At 42.7% G+C, this 27068-nt stretch overlaps 1 pseudogene; it reads right to left on the bottom strand.

Annotated features, from left to right (window-relative positions):
• The window catches only part of LOC115471344, a 111137-nt pseudogene that overhangs the window by 29101 nt on the left and 54968 nt on the right, over positions 1–27068 (bottom strand).

Below are 27068 nucleotides of genomic sequence, written 5' to 3'. Positions count from 1 at the left end.
CAAAATACGTGTTAAGCTAATATTCTGTAAAGGACGCCCTGCACGGAGTGCTCTTTACAGACTTCTAGCTTAGCGCAGATCATCCCAGAACCTAAATTTGGGTGCTCTTTATTGAATCTAGCCCTAAATGTGGACTAGCACTGATAGTGTAGTATTGGTTTTACAGCAGCAGACTATTCTAACATAAATATTATATCACCAGTGCTATAAAAGAGTGCTGTATAGAGACTAACACTGATACTACAGTTCCTGGAGGAAAAAGCCATAGAATGTTATTGAATGGACAAGGGAATACAATATTTCTAGGATGGGCGGGACAAATTGCTTGTTCTTTTGGCCGCTGTCGGTGACAGGGTGCTGGGCTCGATGGACCCTTGGTCTGTCCCAGCATGACGATGCTTATGTACTTATGCACCCTTCATAGAATAGCATTATGCGCTGATTTTTTTCAGCACTGAATTTTGAATGCCATTTACTGAATCTAGTGCTATTTGTATTGCACCTTTATTAACACTGACACTATAGTACTGCTGATGTAGCATTGCCATCAGTAGCCCTCACAACCTATTCTGAGTCCCAGTCAGGGTCTGGCTGCTGCCTTCTCTGTATATCATCCACTGACTGTCTTTTTGCATTTAGGATATATGAACCCAATCAGTATACCTCTGATTCAGTGAGGACCTACTAGTTTTCCTTCATGAGAACATTTCAAAGTCTGCTTTCTTCTATAGCACTTTCCAGTTCTTTGACTACTGAATTCATGTATATGAAATGCACAGAAAAGTTCCTCTGCTTTCTTTCTTTTTTTTTTTTTCTAAGAGTATCTGCCACTGACCCTGTGGAAGATAGTAGGAGACTCCAGGGTATAAGAGAAAAGTTCCTGTTTTGTGCTGAGCCCTCTTAAAGTGTGTATGGGATACGAGCACTCACAGTTCATCAGGGCTCTGAATCTGCTGCTGTCACTCCTTGTCCTTATCGAAAGAGCGTCCAGCTACCTGTGCCCTTTTACAGGCATATATAACCTCTTCTAAACAAGAGGGCAAACCAGTGCAGTCCCCTCTGGAGAGCGAGTTGTGTTAGATGATATGAGTGACAGCTATCTGGTATTTACTGGCTCTGAAATGTTCTTTCTGGAAGCCTCAGGGTGAGGACAAGGCACCCATATGTGCCTTAAACAGACAGCAAATGTCCGACCCAAGGGGGTGATTGCTGTTCTATGCGACAACCTTTACCTCTGATATTTCCAAACAATCCAAAAACATAGGCAGGAGGAATATATTAAACAGGTAAGACCACGAAACAAGTCAAATCATCAGATAAAGTCACTAGCAAACTTAAGTAAAACTGAAAGCCCTCCTGAGCAGGGAGGGAGCTCTTTAGCTAACCAGACCATCTAGTTGTTAGGGTTGTGCAAGGAAAGTTTTTCACTTCTTTATCTTTCCATGTTCTGTTTCAGTTTTCATGTTAAGCATGTGTTAAATCATTTTAGCAAACTCTAAATGAATTTACCACATGGCCAAAATTTAAAAAATGATATAAAGCAAAATTATCTTTGTTTTTATTGTGACACTTTGAGGTTCATTTATGAAACAGAAAAAAGTCCAAAAGTGGCACAAAGTGGAAGATGAACGTTTTTGTTTTGTTTTGCCAAAACATCAAAATCGATATTTTTGAAACCCATTTTAAGACATTTTTCTATGTGGCTCATTTGCAGTGCATCCAAATTATAAGGGGATGAGTTGGAGATGTGTTGGGGACAGGATTTGGGTTTCCCAAAACTTGGGACATTTTTCTGCCATAATGGAACAAATCAAAAATGTCTAGGAGTAAAAGTAGACATTTTGGTCTGGACTGGTTTTCTTTATGATTAAGTCACAAAAAATGCCATAAATGACCAGATGACCTCTGGAAAGATTAAGCCCCCCCCCTTACACCCCCAGTGGTCACTGACCCCATCCCACCCTCCAAAGATGTGAAAGAAACAGTTTGTACCACTCTACAGCTTCAGATGTTATGGCCAGTCCTATTAGAGTAGCAAGCAGGTCACTGGAATAGCCTAGTGGTTGGTGCAGTGCACTGTAGCAAAGGGAACCCAGGCCTATATCCCACTCTTACTGGTACACTTGTGGTGGAAAGTTTGAGCCCTCCAAAACTCACCAAAAACTTACTGTGTATAGCTGGGTACAGTAGAGGTTTGTTGGGTTTTGGAGGGCTCACCATACAACATAAGGGGCAATGGTGAGATGTGTATCTGGGACCTTTAATGTGAAGTTTACTGCAGTGCTCCTAAACTGTCCCCACTGTCCTGCTGGGATGTCTGTGTGGCCAGTCTACTAAGAATGCTGCACCCCCCCCCCCCCACACACACACACATACAACATACATCCCAGTGGCTTGTTTTTGTGAATTTTTCCCTGGGTCCTTATTTTTTTCCCCAACAATGGACACAAAAGAAAGACGCACTGATCACAAACCACCAGATTCTAAATGCCAACACAGCCCATTGGTATTAGCACACAGCAGTTGCTAGCATGGCTTAGTAAATGGGTGGGGGTAAAATTATGGAATATTAGTGCATATATGCAAGGAGGGGGGTGCATGGGGGGGTGCATCAGCGGGACATGGGCGTGTCAAAAATGTATGCAAATTGGTTATAAAATATTTGCATTTATATGCCAAAGTGCTACAATTAGGCGCATACATTTGACATGGTATAAGTGGGCGTGTCTAAGTGTTAGCGCATAAATATTTGCAAATGCTAGCATTCAGTAATGAAATCTGGGTGCCCAAATGCCATCATAGAATTTGCACTCAGCATGCTTCATTTTGGCACTAAAATTTCAGCACACACTACAGAATTAATCCTTATCATTGTAGTTCTATATCAGGGTGCTTATATTGGACTAGATTCTATAAATGGCACCCAAATGTGGGCGCTGAAAAAAATGAGCACAGAATGCTATTCTATAAACGGCACTCTGAGTTGAGTGCTAATTATAGAATGGGGTGTCGTGCCGGGATCCACGCCCAACTTTGAGTGTGAGGATTTACACCAACTGAAACCTGGTGTAAATCCCTCACCCATAAATTAGGTGAACATCCTCTGTATTCTATAATAATGCGCACATCTTTTGTGAATGCCCCTGACCTGCCCATGGTCCTCTCATGGCCATGCCCACTTTTCAGCTGCACGCTAAAAGAATTACGCATGCATCTTTATAGAATAGCACTTAGCAAGATGTGAGCATTAATCTACATTGTTGCCTATTAATGCTGATAATTGATTGCTAGCACCCAATTATTGATGCTAATTGGCTTGTTACTCAATTAAATTGTGCATGCACCCAAATTTGCATACATAGTTTTGAGCAACATATATATAATCTGGGTGTTTATGGATATAAATATACCGAATACTGACAGTGATCCAGGGGCGTAGCCAGACATCCAATTTTGGGTGGGCCTGGGCCCAAGATGGGTGGGCAGAAGAACTCCGCCTTGTCCCACAAGTAATTTCGTCTCCCCCTCTCTCGCCTGCATGCCATATGGTCTCTCAAACATCCCTCCTCCCCTGCATACCTTTTAAATAGCAGATTTTCACTGGCAATGAGCAGCAACTAATACACACTGCTCATGTTGGCCCCACAGCCTTTCCTCTGATGCAATTTCCTGTTTCTGCATAAGCAGGAATACATCAGAGGGAAGGCTGCAGGGCCGGTGCGAACAGTATGTATCAGTCGCTGCTTGTAGCAGGCAAAGATCTGCTATTTAAAAGGTATATAGGAGGGACAGTTGGGAGTTTTTGGCTGGTGGGGCTGGGGAATCCCTGCCAGCCACATTAGAGATGCGCTGCTATTGGGTGGGCCTGAACCCAAAGTGGGTGGGCCTGGGCCCACCCGGGACCACCCTTGGCTACGCCACTGCAGTGATCAGCAAAGATGTGCATATATGCACACAAATGTCAGCACTATTCTATGATGAATACAAGGGAACCTACAGGGGCGGACCATGGGCAGAACATAGCTGGGGCAACCAGCTACATGCCTCCATTTAGGCATGATATTTACCCCGCCTCCCCCATATGGCTGGTGTAATTATGGCTAACTAAATATTAGCAAAAATATGTAGTAGAGAGTTTGTGGAAACACTTATATATTGAAGATGGGGTAGGGTCTCATAACATTAAACACGGCTACTGTTCACTTCACTCCCGTGGTGAATCTATGCTCGCGCATCACGTTCTAATCATTGACTCATGCCACCCCCGTCCTATGTTATCAATCTACAATCAAGTTATCATACTATATTGTATATACTCATAAGACACTTAGCTTGACGGGCTGCTGTGTTCTTCTATATCTGGTGTGTCTATATGCCCCGACAGGTGCCTGTTTCGCAACGCTTCATCAAAGGGGACTTTTGCACCAGTCAGCTGTTAAGTGCCTCATCATCGCTAGGGTGGGATTAGCGATGATGAGGCACTTAACAGCTGACTGATGCAAAAGTCCCCTTTGATGAAGCGTTGCGAAACAGGCACCTGTCGGGGCATATAGACACACCAGATATAGAAGAACACAGCAGCCCGTCAAGCTAAGTGTCTTATGAGTATATACAATATAGTATGATAACTTGATTGTAGATTGATAACATAGGACGGGGGTGGCATGAGTCAATGATTAGAACGTGATACGCGAGCATAGATTCACCACGGGAGTGAAGTGAACAGTAGCCGTGTTTAATGTTATGAGACCCTACCCCATCTTCAATATATAAGTGTTTCCACAAACTTTCTCCTACATATTTTTGCTAGTTTTTAGAGGTGTGAAGGAGAAAATAATAGCCACGTATATTTTTCAACTAAATATTAGGCATGTCAGTACCAGATAATATTCCATAACTGAACCTAGGTGTCCAGGGTGTTATAAATTAGGCTCCCACTGTGTGGCTTTAGAGCACCTAAATGGAGGTGCCCAGTTATAGAATTTAGTTGGGCAATTTTCAAAAACCCTGTACTGAGGTAAAATACTGTTTTACTTGTAAAAATGGTTTTTACAATAGCCCTCCTAATACATAACAACTAGATGGCAAGTAATGGTCATTTGAACTTCCAGATGGCCCCTATCTGTACTAATCTTTGATCATCGTCCTTGCTTGTCCTTTACCTCTTTCCAATGCCCTAGAATGGATTTCTCAGCTTGACTGGTCTCTCCTTATCCTTTTTCCGTTAGTCAGGGAATGTAACTGAGCCATCCTACTACACTTGTCAAACAATGTACCATTTAGCCACAAAATATACCCAGTGCATTGAACAGGATTCTGTACTGGAAATGAGTTTTGAGATTTGGGAAAAAGCCTTTCAGACACTTTCAAATCTTGTTATTCCTTATACTCCCATTCTCCAGCTTAGATCTTTTGACTCCAATAGACTGATTATACCCAATCCTCGACATACTAATTATGATGTCACTTGGAATTCTACTTTCTCCTGTTTGGCACTCTCTCTGGAATAGTCTCCCTGGGCCACTACGTTCTTAGCTACCATTCCAAAGGTTTACAGCACTTTTGAAGGCCTATTATTTCCAACTGGCCTTTGATTGATAGTCTCACCCTCTTTGGTTGATGACTTGACTCCTTGCACATAGCTTTTGGGTTTGTTTTGCTTGTTTGGTTACTGTTGTTATGAATGATCTTGAATGTGTGTTTATCTTCTGTCCTACCTAAATATGGTGTTCCTTTCAAAATATCATCATACTATTTATTTCATTTTATTGTAAACCGCTTAGCTCATCTTTGTCGGTATTTGGCAGCATAACAAGTTTTTAATAAACATAAATGTTTAAATCCCTGGGGTTGGGTTTGTTAATACAGATCTCTTGCAGTACTTTGTTATGATAATAGACAAGACTGATTACTGAGTGTCATCTAGTGGTGAAAAGCATGAATTACATCACCAAGCCATAAAGCACAACTGTGATTTTGTTTTGTTTTGTTTTTTTGTTTTAATGTCCTGGAGTTTTAAATATTTGTAACACACACACACATACACACACACACGACAAATAAACTTTACATGTACAATCAAGTAAAATAAAAAGTAGGAATGGACATTTGGTCTTCCAATAAAACCCAATATGAGGCTTGCAGGAGTTAATAAATGTCTTATTTATTTAAAGAATCAGCTGTAAAAGGACTCATCATTGGAGTGTCAAAAGTCTCAACCCAGAGTCATATTTTGGCATAAAAATGTCTGCATCAGGAGTCATACAATTTATTGAATCATTCTCTATTGGTGGATATTACAGAATTCACAAGGGAAAACAGCAAATGTCACACCAACTGAATGTCATGAAGATACGCACTGGCCAAATTGGTGAGACATATGGCAGAAATCATCTCCGTCTCTTGTAGTGATTGGGGCTCTGGATTTGCCTGCTTCTCCTCCGACAGAGCTGGCAGAGGTAGGGACACTGGGCTGCTGCACTTCCCATGCCAGAAGTTCCAGAGTTTGCAACCAAGGGCAATCTTAAAAGCTGCTACAAGAGGTGGAGATCATTTCTGCACATGTCTCACCAATTTAGCCATTGGGTAGCTACATGACATTCAGTTGCTGTGACAGTTGCTGTTTTCCCTTGTGAATTCTTTAAAATCCACCAATAGAGAAGGATTCAATAAGACTGTACGACTCCAAATGCAGGTGTTTTATGCCGAAACACGGCTTCATGTTGAGTCTTTTGACACGCCAATGAATAATGTGCCCTCTTACAGTCTGTGCTTTAAATAACTAAGGGGTCCTTTTACTAAGGTGCACTAACTGATTTAGCACATGCTAAGCATTATCATGCGCTAAATAATAAAACATCCATAGGAATATAATGGGTGTCTTTATCATTTAGTGCATGCTAGTCAGTAATGTGCTCTAAATCCATTAACATGCCTTAGTAAAAGAACCCTTAAGACATTTATCAACTCCTGAAAGCCTCATATTGGGTTTTATTGTTTGGCACAAAGTGGCCCAATTGCTATTGTGTCAAAATTCAGGACTACTAGTGCTTTTGTCAAATGTACAATGATATCCACAGTGAACATTATTTTATTTATTTACATTTGTACCCCGCGCTTTCCCACTCATGGCAGGCTCAATGCGGCGGGCAATGGAGGGTTAAGTGACTTGCCCAGAGTCACAAGGAGCTGCCTGTGCCGGAAATCAAACTCAGTTCCCCAGGACCAAAGTCCACCACCCTAACCACTAGGCCACTCCTCCACATAGTCATGACAAATATGTTAAGGTGAAGTTAGGAGGCAAACAGGAGTGGGGAGAGGATGATCAATCCCCAGTATTCTTCTCTTCTATATCTAAGTAACCCACTTACCCTAGAAGTAGCCTAATGGTTAGTGTAGCTGAGGGTGGGCAGATGGGGACTGGGGGTTGCATCAGGGGCTGAAACTAGCAGCTGGGAAGGGGGCTAGGGCTGGAATATGGGGGTTGAAAAGGGGTGACTCAGATGGGATAAGGGGGCTGGGGCTGGAATGGGGGACTAAGAAGGAGGCAGGTAGCAGAAGGCAGTTGGGACTGGAACTGAGGGCTGAAATGGGGGCAGGTGGGAGAAAGGGGCTCGGACTGGAACTGGGGCTGAAAGGGGGCAGGTGGGTGAAAGGGGCTTGGACTGAAACTGGGGGCTAGTGAGATAATGGGGCTGGAAGTAGGGGCTGAAAGGGGGAGCAGGTGGGATAATGGGACTGGAACTGGGGGCTGAAAAGGAGGAAGGTTGGAGAAAGGGACTAGAACTGGGGGCTGGGGCCTGAATAAGGAGATAAGGAATACAGGTACTGAAGCTGGAGAGCTGAGTGACAGGGTAGGAGCTGGAGGTTGGTAAGGGGTGAGAGGTAAAGAAGATAAGCTGGGGAGGCAATAAATACAGAAAGTGGAAATGACCAACTTGAAAGTGGGTGAAACACTGGAAATTGGAGACAGGGAAGAATAAGACACAGGTAGGAATGAGAGAACTAGAGAGGTAAGTGCAAGAAGTAAAAAGCTGGTAAATAGGTGAATGAAGGAGACTTACGATGGGGGGAGGCGATGGAGAGAGAAGGAGGAATAAAATTTAGCTACCTGTAGGTTTAAAAAAATAGCAGATGAGAGAAATGGAGAAAAAATGAGACGGACGGATCAGAGTCAGAGGTAGATATAACAAAAGAGAAGAAGATGGAAAGTGAAAAGCAGAAAATGGTAATTAAATCCTGAAAAAAGACTCAGGAGAAAACCAATCAGAGGATGTAGTAAGGAGAGACCAGGCCCAACCCAAGTGGAAAAACAAAATGGTCAGACAACAAAGGTACAAAAAAATTATTTCCAATATTTAGAGAAATGAGATGTGAGCATTGAAAATGTGGATTTCCTGTACTTGTTTTGTCTTTTCTCAGTTTTCTACTGCTCATAATCTGGTTTCTTGGGTTTTCAATTTCATTTTTTGTCAACATATTTCTTTCTAAGCTGTAGTCTTTTTTTTTTTAACTAGATGATTGTCCAGCTTATTTTCGAAAGAGAAAAACGCCTATAGTGCGACCTAAATCGGGAGATAGACGTTTATCTCGCAAAGGCGCCCAAATCAGTATAATCGAAAACCGATTTTGGGCGTTTCCAACTGCAGTCCGTTGCGGAAACGAATAAAGTTGACGGGGGCGTGTTGGAGGCGTGGTGGAGGCGGAACTTGGGAGTGGTTATCGGCCGAGGAGAGATGGGCGTCTTTAGCTGATAATCGAAAAAAAAGCGTTTTTACCGCAATTTTGGGTCACTTTTTTTGGACCCTTTTTTTTTCATGAACAAGTCCCAAAAAAGTGCCCCAACTGCCCGATGACCACTGGAGGGAATCGGGGATGACCTCCCCAGACTCCCCCAGTGGTCACTAACCCCCTCCCACCAAAAAAAACCCACTTTACAAACTTTTTTCCCAGCCTGTATGCCAGCCTCAAATGCCGTACCCACCTCCATGATAGCAGAATGTGTTCGATCCCGTCACAGCCTTTCCCTGGGTCAGATGTGGCTCTCGGTTGCAGTACAGGGTCACATCAGCATTGCATTGTGGTGGGTGTAGGGTATCGGGCTCCGTGATTTCATTAGCTTGTGTTACAGTCTCACGATGTTGGTAGTTGGTAGGCTCTTCTCCCATGGTGCTTTCCCCCCTGCCTACTGGGTCAGAGTGTGCCCTGTTGTGTTTCCTGTTGTAGTCCATGCGGTAGTGGCCATTTTTGTAAGCCAGTTTTAGTTCCCTTTCCTGTGTTAGCCATGTTACAGAACTTAGTTCTTACCTTGAATGTGTCTGAAAGAGGGCATTGTACAGCATTCTGCCAGCTCTGACCTACTGCTCATCTCAGTACCAGGGAGACTCGTTGCCAGTGGGGCACAACCTCTGATCTGCAGTTAACTGTGAGTAAATGTGGTTATTCCAATAAAGGACGTTTTCGGAGAGATTAGTCTTCAGGTGTCAACTGGTGTGCCAATGTTATATAACAGCAACCAGTCCTAGAGGCCTGCGTATATGCAGGTCCCTGGAGCACTTTTAGTGGGTACCGCAGTGCACTTCAGCCAGGTGGACCCAGGCCCATCCCCCCCTACCTGTAACACTTGTGCTGGTAAATGGGAGGCCTCCAAAATCCACTGTAACCACATGTAGGTGCCCCCTTCACCTCTAAGAGCTATGGTAGTGTAGTACATTTGTGGGTAGTGGGTTTTGGGGGAGGGGGGTTGGGTGCTCAGCACCCATGGTAAGGGAGCTATGCATGTGGGAGCGTTGTCTGAAGTCCACCGCACTGACCTCTAGGGTGCCCAGTTGGTGTCCTGGCATATCAGGGGGGCCAGTGTACTATGAATCCTGGCCCCTCCCATGACCAAATGGCTCGGATTAGGACGCTTTTGAGCTGGGCGTTTTTAGTTTCCATTATTGCTAAAAAGAACAAACACCCAACTCAAAAATGTCCATTTTTTCGAAAATATAGTTCGGCCCGCCCCTTCACGGACCCGTTCTCGGAGATAAACGCCCATGGAGATAGGCGTTTCCGTTCGATTATGCCCCTCCACATGTGTTTTCCTACTATAATCACAGAGGAGGTTTCTTCTAACATGTAGATTCTGTGTTCTGTTTTCTTTTTTCCAATTGGAGGTATTCTGGTGTTCTAGAATATTTGCAGTGCTGATTTTCATAGGTAGTGTTAATGCAGATTGAATGTTTATTTGCAAGATTTTGTGTTACTTCTCAGTGTCTGGTAGTGGACGAGTTTGTGTTGCTGTCACTGATGTGACACCAATTTGAAGAGAATGTTTTTGAAATTGTGCTTCTGTTCTGTGAATGTTATTGGTTGATTTGGGAATGCTCCATGTAATTGAATAATTATACTCTGTGGGGGCAATTTTATAGCCGGGTTCCACAATTTGGGTGTGCTAATGCTGCATGCTAAGCGTCAATTCTGTAATGGCATCTGTGCACCAAAACGCCATTAGAGAATACTAGCCTAAGTCAGCAATGATGCAGCTAGACGTAGACTTGAATAATTACATCAGGTTTATAGCAGGCTAATTGAGGCACTTTTAGCATATAACTTAATACATGCATGCCCCTTGCACTTATCTGCTAAGCCACAGCACCAGAGAAATACTGCCCGATCAGTGCATCTGAGCAGCTCCCTCATGCTCAATGCTAATGACATGCAAATTTAAGTGCGCTCATAGCATTGAGCATGGGGGAGTTCAGGGGAGGATGGTGCCTGGTGTATGAGTTCTAGAGTTGAGCACCAGAGGGAGAGGGAGGGAAGGAAGAAGAAGAGTTACAGAATTATTTGCTGCTACCTTTGCCTTAGGACCGAGCCCGCAGCACCTTCCACACAACTGCAAGTAGAAAAGACTCCTTCCATTGAAGCTGTTGAGAGAAAACGCACACTCCTTAAGCCTCAGAATTTTTGTACAAAATGGAGCTTCACACACATGATTAAAAGTACTAACCTTGCACATTTTCCAGTATGCAGTGTGAAGATGCCAAACACAAGGAACATTTGTTGACTTCCTAGTAACTATATGGAAGACAGACCGGTCCCCCTATTCCTCCTCATAGCTTGGCACAACCCTAACGCCAGCTCCAAGCTGGCATAGGATTTGCTATAAGAGGAGTGCCTTTGTTTGGTGCACTGTGTGCTGAACATTGTGGAGGAATAGAGATTTAGCTCATCAGCGTGCATTTGCATGCTTGATGCGCAATCCCTCGGTGCGCTTGCTATTCCCCACAGTAGGGGCTTTTAAGCATGGTGCGCCAGCAAACATTGGCACTAGTCTGGAGCTAATGGCCTACATTTGCTTTTGAGCATCGGACCATATGTGACCTGTGTGTGTAAATTATAGAATAGTACTTACGCATATAAGTGTGTATTATGTGTGTAAGTGCTAATATTCTATAACATATGTTCACAAATGGTGTCTAACTTTAGCACCCTGTTATAGAATAAGCGTGCATATGATTTACAAAAACTTGGTGTGGGAACTTGGGAGCTGAAGGTGAAACCAGGGGCGGAGCTTGGGTCTCTCCCAAGCAAAAATGCATTCTGCTGCCCCTGGGAGGGGAAGGAGGGGAGTGAGAAGGTGATAGATGCCCCCGGTGGGGGAGGGGAATGGGGGGGGGGGGTTTGGAGAAGAAAAGAAAGAGAGGAGATGCTGAATGGTTAGGGCCACCAGAAACCCTAGTACCGGTCCTGAATTCACCATCCTTTCCATGAAGAAGTATTTCCTTAGATCACTCGTGAGTCTGTCCCCTTTCACCTTTATCCTTCATTCCAGATCTTCCTTTCCATTGAAAGAGACTTGCCTTCTATGCATTTATGCTACAGACGTATTGAAATATCTATCATATCTCTCCTCTCTCACCTTGCCTCCAAAGTATACATAAAGAGATCTTTAAGGCTGTCCACATACACTTTATGATGAAGACATATGTTGTGTTGTCTTTCTACTCACCCCCTCTTCCTAAATCAAAATTGACACCATTCACATATTCTTCATCCCCACTGTACCTGAATCTAACTTGCCTTGAGCTACTAAATCCCAGATCTCTACCCTTCTCCTCCCTTTGCCATAGTTATATTTGATACTGTTACTCCACGGATCAGGATCACATTTCCTTCTTAGCATTCATGATGTCTCTCTGTGTATTGCCTTTTCAAATTGATTAATTGCTTGTCCAAACAGTATTCATGGTTCCTCTCTTTATTGCCTTTTAAAATTAATTACTAATGATTGGTTTTCAAGCAACTTAATGGCTCTCACATTCACAAAAGAAATCTGAATTTGATGAGATTGGAAATATCCTTTTCCAGTGATCACATTATAATTTCAGTGCTCAGATCAGACAATTTAGAATTAACAGTTAACTAATTCCTTTTTAAATGCATTATATTATTTTTCAAGTTGATCAACAGTATGATTTTTGCATTTGAGAACTGAGAGTGTTCCTTCCTCCCCCTCCCCCACTTATCTGTTGCTTATAACATCACACATGCTTGAGTCTAATTGGCTTATGTTCTGTCTGTATTAATTTATTTGTGTCATATGGACCATTTAAAGTGAGAAATTTTGAAGCTTTTTGGTAAACTATTCTAACCAAGACAAATCCCCAAGACTCAGTGGACTTGCAAAGAAAATCCTAAAGAATGTTATTTATTTATTTATTTATTTATTTATTTGTTACATTTGTATCCCACATTTTCCCACCTATTTGTAGGCTCAATGTGGCTTACATAGTACCGGAGAGGCCTTTGCAGGCTCGGTGTGAACAGATACAGGGTGGTGATGTGGTAAGATCAAGTTTAGTGATTTCAACTTGAAAGTAATATTAATAATTGAAGCTGAGTGAATATTACTGCCCATTTTTCTTTTGAAGTCAACCACAGAGTAGTAATGCAAATGTACATTTCAGCTGTGTAATGCTAATTGTACCTGCAGTCTCAAATGTCAGCTCTGAAGATTCTGCTTGAAACATTAGTCTTATAAATTACACTTGTTCTTAGAGTATAAGTTCTCGGTGGCTGCAGGTCTTCAATTAGACAGCTAGTGTTTTCTTTTGTGGAACAGTTGGCCCCTTTCATCAGTTCACCTGGATCCTACTTAAGAATTGTTTACAAATGTACTTACAACTGCTGCAGAAAGGAAATGTTCCACTTTATAAAGTCAACACATCAAAGAAATGATAGGAATGTGGAATAGTCGCAATCTACTCAACAAATGCCATTGTGTGTTTGAGTGATTAACCATTCAGTAACTTATAGTTTTCATCCCATATAGTACAAAATCCCAATAAATTGATGTTGGGGAGGGGAGAGCTATAGCAAGTTGATAATGACAGAGCACACTCCAATTCACTTTGTGACTATGTACTTTGTCCTATGAAGTTACAATGCAATAAAGTCCTTTCAGAACATTACCCCCAAAACCACCCAGACCATATTGCCTTTTTAGATGCATGTATTTATGATTTGCATATGTAAATCCCAGCTTTCTAAAGCAGGGTTTTCTACATGTATGCAAGATTGAAAAGTAAATGTGGTGTTTTCATGTCTACATCTCGAATAGGGCTTCTAAAATAACCACCTACATCTCTTTTTATCATTATTTCTTACTTGACTCTTTCCTACTGTTCTATTTTTATATTCCATACTTGGTCTACCCATCACAATTTGAAAAATAAATCAAGGTATGTGACAGCACCTGCAGAGCCTTACCTGGGATAATTCAAACCAGTATCATCACACTGTCCTCTTTAGGAAGCATCTAACAGACTCTGGCTGTCACATTGCTCACAGACCGGAGAGCTGGAGCTGCTGGCCCGGAGAAAGTAGTTGCTGAAACCTTTGCACTTCCACTGAAACTTCCACCAAATGGTGGAAAACTGGGCACCTTTAAAATAAGAAAGAAAGAGGAAGCAACTTTTCAGCTGAGACACTTTTGTGCCCATCCCACACACTGAATTTGATTCTGTCCTGCTAATACAGACATTCTTTTTTTTTATTTCAAATAGTTTTATGATTATTATTATAACCAGAACAAAAACAATGCAGCAAATCAAAAATATAGTAAACAAACAAACAAACAAACACATAGCAGTGCAAATTTATACAAACATTATCCAGAAAGGCTGCAATATATAATGAATAAATGATTCTATATGTAGGAACCAACAGTAAAAGAGACAGAGAAAGAAAGAGAAAAAGAAAAGAAAGAACCAGGAACAAAGAGAGGAAGCAGATTTTAAGTGTGGAAAAGGCTTGCTTTAGATGGAGTAATCGGGACACCAGGAAGGGTAAAGGTTATATCAATCAAACTGGCAGTTTAAAAAGGTGGGAAGGACCGAAAAAGAGGAGCCCAAAAAAGAGAATGTCTTTCTGTAGCCAGTCTAGTTTTTCCATTCCAGCCACTCACCAAACTTTATCCAGCCAGATGCCCACATGTTCAGTCTTTCTGGAGACTGATAATTACGTATATTACAAATCCACTCCAGGTAGAAATTCCACTGGATACAGCTTTATTCTCCTAGGAATGCCACCACAGCAGTTTATCATGAACATTTAGATTTAATCAGACAATTACTACTTATAGCCAAGGTGTGCAATGCACAGAAATGGACAGACAAACATTCTTGACTCTTTATGTCATTGGGTTGGAAAGAACAACACAGATATACAGCATTGTTTGCTCTTAAGTTCCATATTGCTGTTTGTTTATCAACTGGAACAGAACAGTTAGCCATAAGTACATAAGTATTGCCATACTGGGAAAGACCAAAGGTCCTTCAAGCCCAGCATCCTGTTTCCAACTGTAGCCAAACCAGGTCACAAATACCTGGCAAGATCCCAAAAAAGTACAAAACATTTTATACTGCTTATCCCAGAAATAGTGGATTTTCCCCAAGTCCATTTAATAATGGTCTATGGACATTTCCTTTAGGAAGCCGTCCAAACCTTTTTAAAACTCCGCTAAGCTAACCGCCTTTACCACATTCTCTGGCAACGAATTCCAGAATTTAATTACATGTTGAGTGAAGAAAAGGTTTCTCCGATTTATTTTAAATTTACTACATTGTAGCTTCATTGCACGCCCCCTAGTCCTAGTATTTTTGGAAAGCGTAAACAGACTCTTCACATCTACCCGTTCAACTCCACTCATTATTTTATAGACATCTATCATATCTCCCCTCAGCCGCCTTTTCTCCAAGCTGAAGAGCCCTAGTCGCTTTAGCCTTTCCTCCTAGGGAAGTCATCCCATCTCCTTTATCATTTTCGTCGCCCTTCTCTGTACCTTTTTCTAATTCCACTTTATCTTTTTTGAGATGCAGCGACCAGAATTGAACACAATATTCGAGGTATGGTCGCACCATGGAGCTATGCAAAGGCATTATAACATCCTCATTTTTTGTTTCCATTCCTTTCCTAATAATACCTAACATTCTATTTGCTTTCTTAGCTACAGCAGCACACTGAGCAGAAGGTTTCAACGTATCATCAACGACGACACCTAGATCCCTTTCTTGGTCTGTGACTCCTAACATGGAACCTTGCATGATGTAGCTATAATTCGGGTTCCCCTTTCCCACATGCATCACTTTGCACTTGCTCACATTAAACGTCATCTGCTATTTAGACGTCCAGTCTCCCAGTCTCGTAAGGTCCTCTTGTAATTTTTCACAATCCTCCCGCGATTTAATGACTTTGAATAACTTTGTGTCATCAGCAAATTTAATTACCTCACTAGTTACTCTCATTTCTAAGTCATTTATAAATATGTTAAAAAGCAGCGGTCCCAGCACAGAGCCCTGGGGAACCCCACTAACTACCCTTCTCCATTGAGAATACTGACCATTTAACCCTACTCTCTGTTTTCTATCTTTTAACCAATTTTTAATCTACAATAGAACACTACCTCCTATCCCATGACTCTCCAATTTCCTCTGGAGTCTTTCATTAGGTACTTTGTCAAACGCCTTCTGAAAATCCAGATTCACAATATCAACCGGCTCACCTTTATCTACATATTTGTTCACCCCTTCAAAGAAATGTAGTAGATTTTTGAGGCAAGATTTCCCTTCACTAAATTCATGTTGACAATTTGTCTCATTAATCCATGTTTTTGAATATGCTCTGTAATTTTGTTCTTAATAATAGTCTCTACCATTTTGCCCGGCACCGACGTCAGACTCACCGGTCTATAATTTCCCAAATCTCCTCTGGAACCTTTTTTAAAAATCGGCGTTACATTGGCCACTCTCCAATCTTCTGGTACCACGCTCAATTCTAAGGATAAATTACATATTACTAACAATAGCTCCGCAAGCTCATTTTTCAGTTCTATGAGTACTCTGGGATGAATACCATCTGGTCCAGGAGATTTGCTACTCTTCACTTTGTAGAACTGCCCCATTACATCCTCCAGGTTTAAGTTTCTCCAACTCGTCAGCTTCAAATACCATTTCTGGCACCGGTATCCCACCCAAATCTTCCTCAGTGAAGACCGAAGTAAAGAATTCATTTAATCTCTCCGCTACGACTATGTCTTCCCTGATCACCCCTTTTACTCAATCTAACCGATTCTTTTACCGACTTCCTGCTTTTAGTATACCACCAAAAATTTTTACTATGTGTTTTTGCCTCCAATGCAATCCTTTTTTTGAAGTCCCTCTTAGCCTTCCTTATTAGCACTTTGCATTTGACTTGACATTCCTAATGTTGTTTCTTATTACTTTCAGTCAGTTCCTTCTGCCATTTTCTGAAGGATTTTCTTTTAGCTCTAATAGTTTCCTTCACCTCACTTTTTAACCACGTTGGCTGTCGTTTGGTCTTCCGTCCTCCTTTTTTAATACGCGGAATATATTTGGCTTGGGCTTCCAGGATGGTGCTTTTGAACAGCATCCATGCCTTATGTAAATTTTTGATCCTTGCAGCCGCTCCCCTACGTTTTTTTTTTCACCGTTCTTCTCATTTTATCATAGTCTCCTTTTTTAAAGTTAAACACTAACGTATTTGATTTCCTATGTATACTTACTTCAAAGCTTATATCAAATCTGATCATATTATGATCATTGTTATCAAGCGGTCCCAGCACCATTACCTCCCGCACCAGATCATGCGCTCCACTTAGGACTAGGTCTAGAATTTTTCCTTCTCTCGTCGGCTCCTGAACCAGCTGCTCCATAAAGTTGTCCTTGATTTCATCAAGGAATTTTATCTCCCTAGCGTGCCCCGATGTTACATTTACCCAGTCAATATCGGGGTAATTGAAATCACTCATTATTATCGTGTTGCCCAGTTTTTTTGCGTCTCTAATTTCCTTTAACATTTCTGCATCCGTCTGTTCATCCTGGCCAGGCGGACAATAGTACACTCCTATCATTATCCTTTTCCCCTTTACACATGGAATTTCAATCCACAGTGATTCCAAGAAGTGTTTTGCTTCCTGCAGAATTTTCAATCTATTTGATTCAAGGCCCTTGTTAATATACAATGCTACCCCTCCACCAATTCGATCCACCCTATCACTACGATATAATTTGTACCCCGGTATGACAGTGTCCCACTGGTTATCCTCCTTCCACCAGGTCTCAGAGATGCTTATTATATCTAATTTAGTGCAATATATTCTAACTCTCCCATCTTATTTCTTAGGCTCCTGACATTCGCTTATAGACATTTCTAACTATGTTTGTTGTTCCTATTTACATCATGCTTAGTACTTGACAGAATTAATTTGCAATCTTTTGCCTGATTTTTATTTTTATTTAAGGACGCCTGATCTACTATGGTCTCTTTTGCAACCTCACTATCAGGATACCCTATCTTCCCTGTTTTGGTGATGTACATTACTGCTGTTATGCATGGAATGGAGCAAAGGAGGTCTTTCATGCCACACATTTTTTATTATAGGTACAGTTGGGTAAATTAACTTCAAATCCAGTCCTGATGACTGGTAGGGATGGGAAGCTGACTAAATCCAACTCTGATGTGCATGTTGTGATTCTTTTTTTCCAATTTCTGAATTTGTACTAACTTTTTACAGCTGATTTGAACTTTAGAATTCTAATTCCTACTCACCACTAACTCTAAAAAGCAAAGCACACCTAATACAGATACTTACATATAATTATTCTTGTGAGAATACAAGAAAAGCCAGGGAGAGTACTAAGGGAAGTGGTGTTTTTCAAGCATTTATTCTGTGAACTCTTGCATTAGGGTAAAGTTCTAAATACATATTTCCTTTTTTTCGAGGATAAGCAGGACATGAAATTCACATATATAACACATGTAATAACGCATGTAAAATGGATGTGTACACCCAGGTTGGTTGAAAGTGCACACATCCATTTACATGCGTATGCCATCAAAAATACATAAAATTAGCTTCATAAAATTAGCTTCATCATTACTACATAGAATTGAGAGTTGCAGGAGTATTTTCAAAGATAATTGCCAGGCTAAAATGGCCCCCTTCGAATGTGGCTATAAATATGCACAGATTCCAGCCCCTTACCTTGTGTGCTGAGCCCCCCAACCCCCCCCAAAACCACTACCCACAACTGTACACCACTACCATAGCCCTTACAGGTGAAGGGGGGCAGCTAGATATGGGTACAGCGGGTTTCTGGTGGGTTTTGCAGGGCTCGCTGTTTCCTCCACAGACATAACAGGTAGGGGGGTATGGGCCTGGGTCCGCCTTCCTGAAGTGCACTGCTCCCACTAAAACTGCTCCAGGGACCTGCATACTGCTGTGATGGACCTGAGTATGACATCTGAGACTGGCATAGAGGCTGGCACAAAATATTTTTAAATATATTTTTTGAGGGTGGAAGGGGGTTAGTGACCACTGGGGGAGTAACGGGAGGTCATCTCCAATTCTCTCTGGTGGTCATCTGGTCATTTTGGGCACTTTTTTGTGCCTTGGTCGTAAGAAAAACACGACTAGGTAAAGTCGTCCAAGTGTTCGTCAAGAACGTCTTTTTTCTTTCGATTATGGGTCGAGGACGTCCAAGTGTTAGGCACGCCAAAGACCCGCCTTTGCTACGCCTCCGATACGCCCCCTTGAACTTTGGCTATCCCTGTGACGGAACACAGTTGGGGATGTCCAAAATTGGCTTTCGATTATACCGATTATGTCGAAAGATGGATGTCCTTCTCTTTCGAAAATGAGCCCGTATGCTAGTTGAATATTTTTACTGCTGTAATTGTCTGTTGCTTATATTTGATTTATTCTTACTGTACACTGCCTTGAGTGAATTATTTCACAAAGGCGGTAATTAAATCATAATTAATAATAATAAATAATAACAGAACAGTAAGCATCTCATCTATGAAGTTAGCCTTTTTAAAACTATGGATCTCAATAGCCTATTTCTTCAAGACAGGACTGACTCCTTTATACAATTCTGGCAATAAAGCCTTGCAAAATGTGATTAAGGAGCTGTAAGCACTGAAAGAGCTCAAGGACAGGTGAATAACTTAATGCAACATGCTCTGCTGCCCTTTCCTTTTTCTCTAGGGTCACAAAAGCAAATACACAATCTGCTGTGATTCCCACTAGTTTTACTACATTGACTCGTAGAATTCATGTAAATGAGGAATGTCACCATATACAAGATGACACTAAAGATGCTGCATGCTAATTACTGCAGAGCCCATGTATTTTTCTGTGGTTTTATAGACTGCACAAGGCTTTATCCAACAATGACGAGTATTCAACCCATATCAGCACACCAATATCTATCACTGGATCCATAGGTGCTAACTCTGTGGATGCTGTGGGTGCTCGAGAACCCCCAATATTTTGGGGTCTGCCCCAGAACGCAACAGAGGCTGGAGCTTTATATGCTGCTGCCAGCACAGCACAGCATCACACAGTAAAAAGCACTTTCAAGAGGAAGTATTTCAGGGGGCGTGTCAAGATGGCGGACGGACTGGTAGACGCTCAACACCGTCGCTGACTTTTCCTAAGGTGAAGACGATTACCGCAATAAACTTACCTAAAATGCCACACACCAAAAGGAAAGGGGTAGTAAGGGGTTTACCGGTGGTGAATTCCGAACCTGCCCCAGTGCAGACGACGATGAAGAAGTATGTAACCAGCACTCCACGACAGGCCGGCTTGAGTCAATCTCCCGCAATGGGAGACGCGGGTGGAGCGTCTTTCCCACGGGGAGTGGAGACATCATTATCCTCGCCGGAGATTAATCCCCCGCCTTGTCCAGCAGGCCTCAGAAGTGGATTAGGCCTTCTAGAGGCGTCTGAAGATGGCGCAACAGATGACCTGCCCACCGGAACCCAAGACGAGGCACTGGGAGAACAGAACAAAGTAGAGCCCAAGGCTCCCGAGGCGGCAACTTTGGATACTATTTGGGAGGCGATACAGACGCTGACTTCCGTTGTGACCCCAATTGTGAGTAAATTAGATTTGGTAACTTCAGCGTTGGACACTTTTAAAAAAGAATCTGAAAAAACTAATATAGCCGTTCAACAGGAATTATCGACTTTGAAAGAAAAATCTGATTTGCTTATAAAGGACAAAATGGTAATCCATCGAAAGATAGAACAGTTTGAAAATTATAACAGACGTTTAAACCTAAGGTTCTTGAACTTTCCAGTTTCCTCTGAAATCAATGCGAAGGATTTGTTTAAAAAATTTCTGATGGAAAACCTTCTATACTCCCCAGAATTGATTCCCCCAGTTAATAAAATATATTACTTACCAGATTTAAAAAGGGGAGAAAAATTGAAGGCTCCTGGAGATTTACAAAATTTAACTGCCTTCTTAGAACAATCAGCAACTGAAATCCTAGTCAGGAAGACTTTGCTTGTTTCATTAGTCTTCGAACAGGATGTGAATGCCATATTGAAAATGTACTTTAAAAATGCAACTAAAATGTTTCTTGGAGATAAGATATGGATCTACCCAGATGTGGTGAAAACCACACAAGATAGGAGAAAGGCTTTTCTAGCCTATAGAGAAGAAACTAGATCGTTGGGGGCAAGATTTATTTTGTCTTATCCATGCAAATGTTTGATAAATTACTTAGATAAAAAATATGTGTTTTTTGAACCGGAACAGTTAAAAGTTTTCCTAGAAATGAAGAAAGTAACCAGATAGTTTCTGAACAATGAGAAAATCAGGATTAATATTATAGTAGCGTGAAGTTAACCAGGCCATCTATGATTAAAATTGTTTTCCTGTTGTTTTTCCACCATTTATACCTAACCCCCCTTCTTCTTGTTTTGAATAGGTGGTCTAAGAAAGAGATTTAATTGTTATGTTTTCTTTACCTCTCTCAGAGTAAGAGGGGAAAGATTATGTTGTTTCCTAAAAGTATTACATATGCTCTGTTTTTCTGGAACAAGATTGAATGCTTGTATAATATGTTGAAATTATAAATAAATAAATAATAATTAAAAAAAAAGCACTTTCAAAATTCATGGCCAGCATTGGCAATGTTGTTGCTCAGTGTTGCTTGCTCCTTCGCTCTGAATGTCCCTGCTAGGCCCAACCCCGAAACCAGGGGCATAGCCACGGGCGGGCCCAGGCCCAGCCATTTTCCCTCCAGGCCCGCCCATCCACATCCTTCGTGCGCTGTCGCTGCCTTTTGTCCCGCGGAGGCAGCGTTCAGTGTTTCCATCCTGCCCTGTCTTCCCCAAGCTCCGCTGCAAGTGCATTCTCCTTTTCATCCGTCGCGCTGCGCTGCCATTCACACAGGCAGCTTTGCTCCTCCCTGCCGCGTCCATCTGGCCCTCTCTGATGCACTTCCTGTTTAGGGCCGGATGAACGCGGCAGGGGGGGAGCGAAGCTGCCTGTGTGTATGGCAGCGCAGCGCGACGGGCGAAAAGGAGAAGGATTCCACTTGCAGGGACTGATGCAGCGGAGCCTGGGGAGAAGACAGGGCAGGAAGGAAACGCTGAACGCTGCCTCCGCGGGACAAAAGGATAGCAACAGCGTGTGAGGGATGTGGATGGGCGGGCCTGGAGGAAAAGTGGCTGAGCTGCTTGGAGTGGGACATGGGAGGGAGAGGAGGAAGGGACTAGAGGGAAGGGATAGAGCTGCTGGGACATGGGAGGGAGAGGACTAAGGGACTAGAGAGAAGGGAGAGAGCTACTGGGACATGGGAGGGAGAGAGCTGCTGGGACATGGGAGGGAGAGGAAGAAGGGACTGGAGGGAAGGGAGAGAGCTACTGGGACATGGGAGGGAGAGGAAGAAGGGACTGGAGGGAAGGGAGAGAGCTGCTGGGACATGGGAGGGAGAGGAAGAAGGGACTGGCGGGAAGGGAGAGAGCTACTGGACATGGGAGGGAGAGGAGGAAGGGGCTGGAGAGCTGCTGGACATGGGAGGACGAGGAAGAAGGGACTAGAGGGAAGGGAGAGAGCTGCTGAACATGGGAGGGAGAGAGCTGCTGGACATGGGAGGGAGAGGAGGAAGGGGCTGGAGAGCTGCTGGACAATGGAGGAAGAGGAAGAAGGGACTGGAGGGAAGGGAGAGAGCTGCTGGACATGGGAGGATAGGGAGAGAAAGAGGGGAGATGGATGAAAGGATGCAGAGAGAAAGGGGAGAGACTGGAAGGATGTGGAGAGAGAGAGAGGGGAGACTGAACAGAAAAGGGTAGAGAGATAGAGAGATACTGGATAGAAGGAGAGGGGAGATAGAGACACTAGATGGAAGGATCAGGAGAGAGGGTATATGGGTGGAAGGATGAGGAGAGAAAGAGGGAAGACACTGGATGGAAGGGTAGGAAGAAAAAGGAGACGCTGGATGCAAAAGAAAGAGGGGAGACACTGGAAGGATGGGGAGAGAAAGAGGGGAGCTGCTGGATGGAAAGAGGGAGAGGACAGAGTAGGGAAAGACTGGAGAATAAGAGGAAGGGGCATGTGGAGAACAAGGGTGAGGAAAAGATGAAAAGCCATAGGTGATGAATGGACAGGAAACCCTGGCAAGAGAAAGACGAAGGAAAGCAGAATCTAGAGACTGGGAGCAACACAATGAGAAAAAGTAAATGGCCATACAACAAAGGTAAAGAAAATAATTTTATTTTTAATTTAGGATAAAATAATATGGGACCTATGTTAATAAAGCTTTAGAGTCCAATACTTCCTTCCTTAGGTCAGGAGAGGATACCATAAAAGCATTATACTGACCTGAAGCAGGAGGTTTTGGCCTCTGAAAGCTCATTAAAAAGGGTGTTAGGCTGTTAAATACATTATTTTCTGAAACCTGATGCACTGAAAAGCAGCACTTTACCCCTGTGTGACAAATGCATCTGATTAGTGTGACTAAATTTTGCTGGGGAAGGGGGGTAGAGAGAAAATTTTGTGCCCACCCACTTTAGGTTCAGGCCCATCCAAAATTGGCAGTCTGGCTACGCCACTGGCCGAAACTAATATAAATAATTTTTTTTTAAATCCCAGAGCAGAGAGTCTCCAGAGCACTATACGCGGCAAATGACATGAGCCAGCCCAGGCACGTGGCACAGCCAATGGGAAGTGTGTAGCAGGCAGCAGCCGGTATCTTAGTCTCCCACTTTCCGAAGAAGTCCTGATCAATGCTGGCCGCTCCTTCTTCTGCAGCCGCTCCCGACTGGCCCACGGCACAAGATAATGTTTTTCCTCCTTGGTAGGGGACGGGGTGGGTAATTAACGCATCCGTCTTCCACCTTTACCTCTACAGCAGCCAACAGGGCTCTTTTTCTCCTTCCTCAGCGCTCCTTGTGTTCCTCCCCTACAGGGCCGAGCTCTGACTTGAGCCACTGCAGTGCAGAAAGTTGGGGAATGGCTCAAGTATCTGCAGAGCCCGACCATGCAAGGGGAGACAAGGAGTGCTATGGAAGGAGCAAAACTCCAGATCCTGCCTGGAGCCATGCTGTAGACAAACACGGGGGGGGGGGGGGGGGGGGAGGGGAGGTTGAGAGAATCTATATAAAGGCAGGGGAGGGAAGGGGGATTCAAGATACTAGGGAGGGGGCAGGGGAGCATGAGAAAATCTGGATGAAGGCTGGGGAGGGGGGTATGAGAGAAACTGGGAGAGAGGCTGGGGAGGGGGAATGAGTGAATCTGGATGAAGGGTGGGGGGGGGCAAGAGAAACTGGGGGGAGAGGCTGGGGAGAAGGAGAACATTGGGTTGTGTTCACAGTGGCGTATTTAAACAAGGTGCACCCCCTGTCAGACCTGGCCCATGCTTCCACCTTAAAAACCTGCCTGCTGCAATCAAGGAGGTTAGCTGCAGTCTTCACCTGGGCAGCAGCAGTGACACACATAGGCTGCTTGCGGTCTGCACTGGGTCTTCCTCTCTGAGGGGTGGTACTGTTAAGGTAGGAAGTCCTGGTGCAGGCCATGGGCAGCCTATGAGTGGCGCTGCCATTGCTCAGGTGAAGACTGCAGCAGACAGGATTTTAAGGTATGGAAAGCAGCAGCAGTGGAGCGGGGAGATGGCATGGGGGAGGGACACACATCCCCTGTAAAATTTTTCTGGCTATGCCCTTGTCAGCACCCCCTAATCATTTTGAAACGTTGGTTTCTATGACCAGATCTGACAAGTCAATTTAACAGTTATCTTTGTTCATAATGGGAGGAATTCAATAAATGGGATGATCCACACTAAACTAACATGCAAAGAGCACTCTGCACAGAATGACCTTTACAAAATACTAGCTTAGTATGCATTTCATGACTATCTTTGGACACAAGCATATACACCTGCCAAAGGCTGATATAAATGCTCATATCCAAATAATGGCAGTTAGATGCACATATGATAGTATTCTATACCAGAACCTAATTTCTGGTAACATCCCTGACCTGCCCATACCTCTCTCAGGGCCACATCCCCTTTAGAGTTGCTATGAAATGTAGGTGTGAATGTTATAGAATAGGGCATAGGATTGATCCAAGTAGCTCCTGCTTAGTGCCAATTATGTGCTTTTTAACACCAATTATTGATTGCTAATGCCTAATTAGCTGATTAGTTTATACGCAATATATAATCCACACACAACCTTCTGTGCCCAACTTTGGATGACCTATACAGAATCCAGTGGAATGGGGGTAGTTTTATCAAGTCACTGTAGTGCATATATTTTATTATTTATTTATTTGTAGCATTTGTGTCCCACATTTTCCCACCAATTTGCAGGCTCAATGTGGCTTACATTTGCCATAATGGCGTTTGCCATTTCCGGGTAACAGAATTACAATGGTATTGCGTTAAGGTGCATACATACATGGTAACATACATGGAATATACATGGAACATAGTATATATGGAACAGATCATGGTATATATATATGTCCTGTGCACACATACATGATAAAGAGGAATACATTATAGTACTGCATGAAGGTTCCTGAGTAATGAATTGGGTTGTAACATACATTAGGTCATCGACTATAGAGAGACCCTATTCGACATAAGGTTTAAAGTGGTAGTGCTTGATCATTAATAGCAGAGAGATTAGGCAGTCATACGATAAAAGTTCGATTTTGTATAGATCGTGTATAATGTTATTATTTGGTAGTTAGGCTGGATGTTTATGGTACGCCTTCTTGAAAAGATCTGTTTTCAATAGCCTTCGGAAAATGGTTAGGTCTTGCGTTGTTTTTATGGTCTTTGGTAGTGCATTCCATAGTTGCGTGCAGATGTATGAGAAACTGGTTGCGTATGTGGATTTATATTTTAGCCCTTTACAGTTAGGATAGTGGAGATTGAGGAATGTGTGTGATGATCTTTTTGCGTTCCTAATAGGCAAGTCTATAAGGTCTGACATGTAGGTCGGGGCGTCCCCGTAAATGATTTTGTGGACCAGGGTGAAAACTTTTGACAACATTTGAACATAAAACTTGCAGCAGGCGTTAAAGTGCATGCAATGGCATGAACGTACATCGTGTTACTGTAGACACTGTTCCCTGAAAGCTGATCGCGAGTCCTCTACCCACATTTCTGCCAGTGGAGGTGCTGTTTCACTATTACATTTTCAATAGTGAGGGACAGGCAAGCTTTGCAGGACTCTATGGAACCTGCCTGTCTAGCAATTGAAAACAGAATATTGAAGCACCGCCCCCAAAGGCAGCAATGCAGTTGGAGGACTCCTGCTCAGCTTAGAAGGAACAGTGACTGGAGGCAGTGGTGGGGGCGTAGTGTGGCTGGAGAACAGGTGAAGTCAAGAGGTTTGCATGTTGATTATAAAATATGCTAGTCAAGATGGGTGCTTGCGTACCTTATATGTGGACATTTATATCTGCTCTCAAATAGGCATAATGTCCTCATCTGCAATATAAGCATGATCTCTGCAGGATTAATCTCAGTTTCATACAAAAACAAATAGGTGTCTGTTGTCTTCATAAAACAGGTGCAAAATAGGCACCTTCCAGGGCAGTTACCTTCCATATTTCCATCTTTTTCCAAGAAATAAGTGTCTGCTACTAGATGCTTTTTTAGTATAATTTCACTTTCGCAGTGGGGCTTTCCCCATTACATCACTCTCTTGAGGTATCTAGGTTTCCTTCCTTCAGTTTTACACATACATCTGAAGAAGACCTGAAAAATTCATGCATCGTAACAGCTTTGGTTGGTGTAATAAAATGTTACCTCAATCTGAAAAGAGCTCCAGTTTTACTTTGCAGATCTCTAACAATAAAAACATATTGATCTTTAAGTTAATCTTTATCATTTCACAAATATACACTCCAATAATGAGCACCCAATCTGCATTTAGTGCCCATTTGAATAGTCTGAAGCTGGGGCCATCGGCTCAAGTTTGATTGGTGCCACATATAGCAGAAGGTGAAATATTAATGCAGGAATTATTCAGTGCACATGTTGCCTCCTCTATTAGTGAAACAGAGCAGATAAAGCGGTTTGTGTACAATAGAATACAATATGGGCATCGAGAAAAAACTTAGCTCAGACATAAAAAAAAAAAAAAAAAAGCAATCCAGCAAAATGTTGCAAAAACAAAACCCACCCAAAACATAGCTACAACAAAAGTCTGGCACTCTGCCTTATCTTTCCCTGAGCAGATCCCAT

The sequence above is a fragment of the Microcaecilia unicolor genome, chromosome 5, assembly GCF_901765095.1.
Source record: "Microcaecilia unicolor chromosome 5, aMicUni1.1, whole genome shotgun sequence".
Lineage (NCBI taxonomy): Eukaryota > Metazoa > Chordata > Amphibia > Gymnophiona > Siphonopidae > Microcaecilia > Microcaecilia unicolor.
This window is presented reverse-complemented; position numbering and strand designations above follow the sequence as displayed.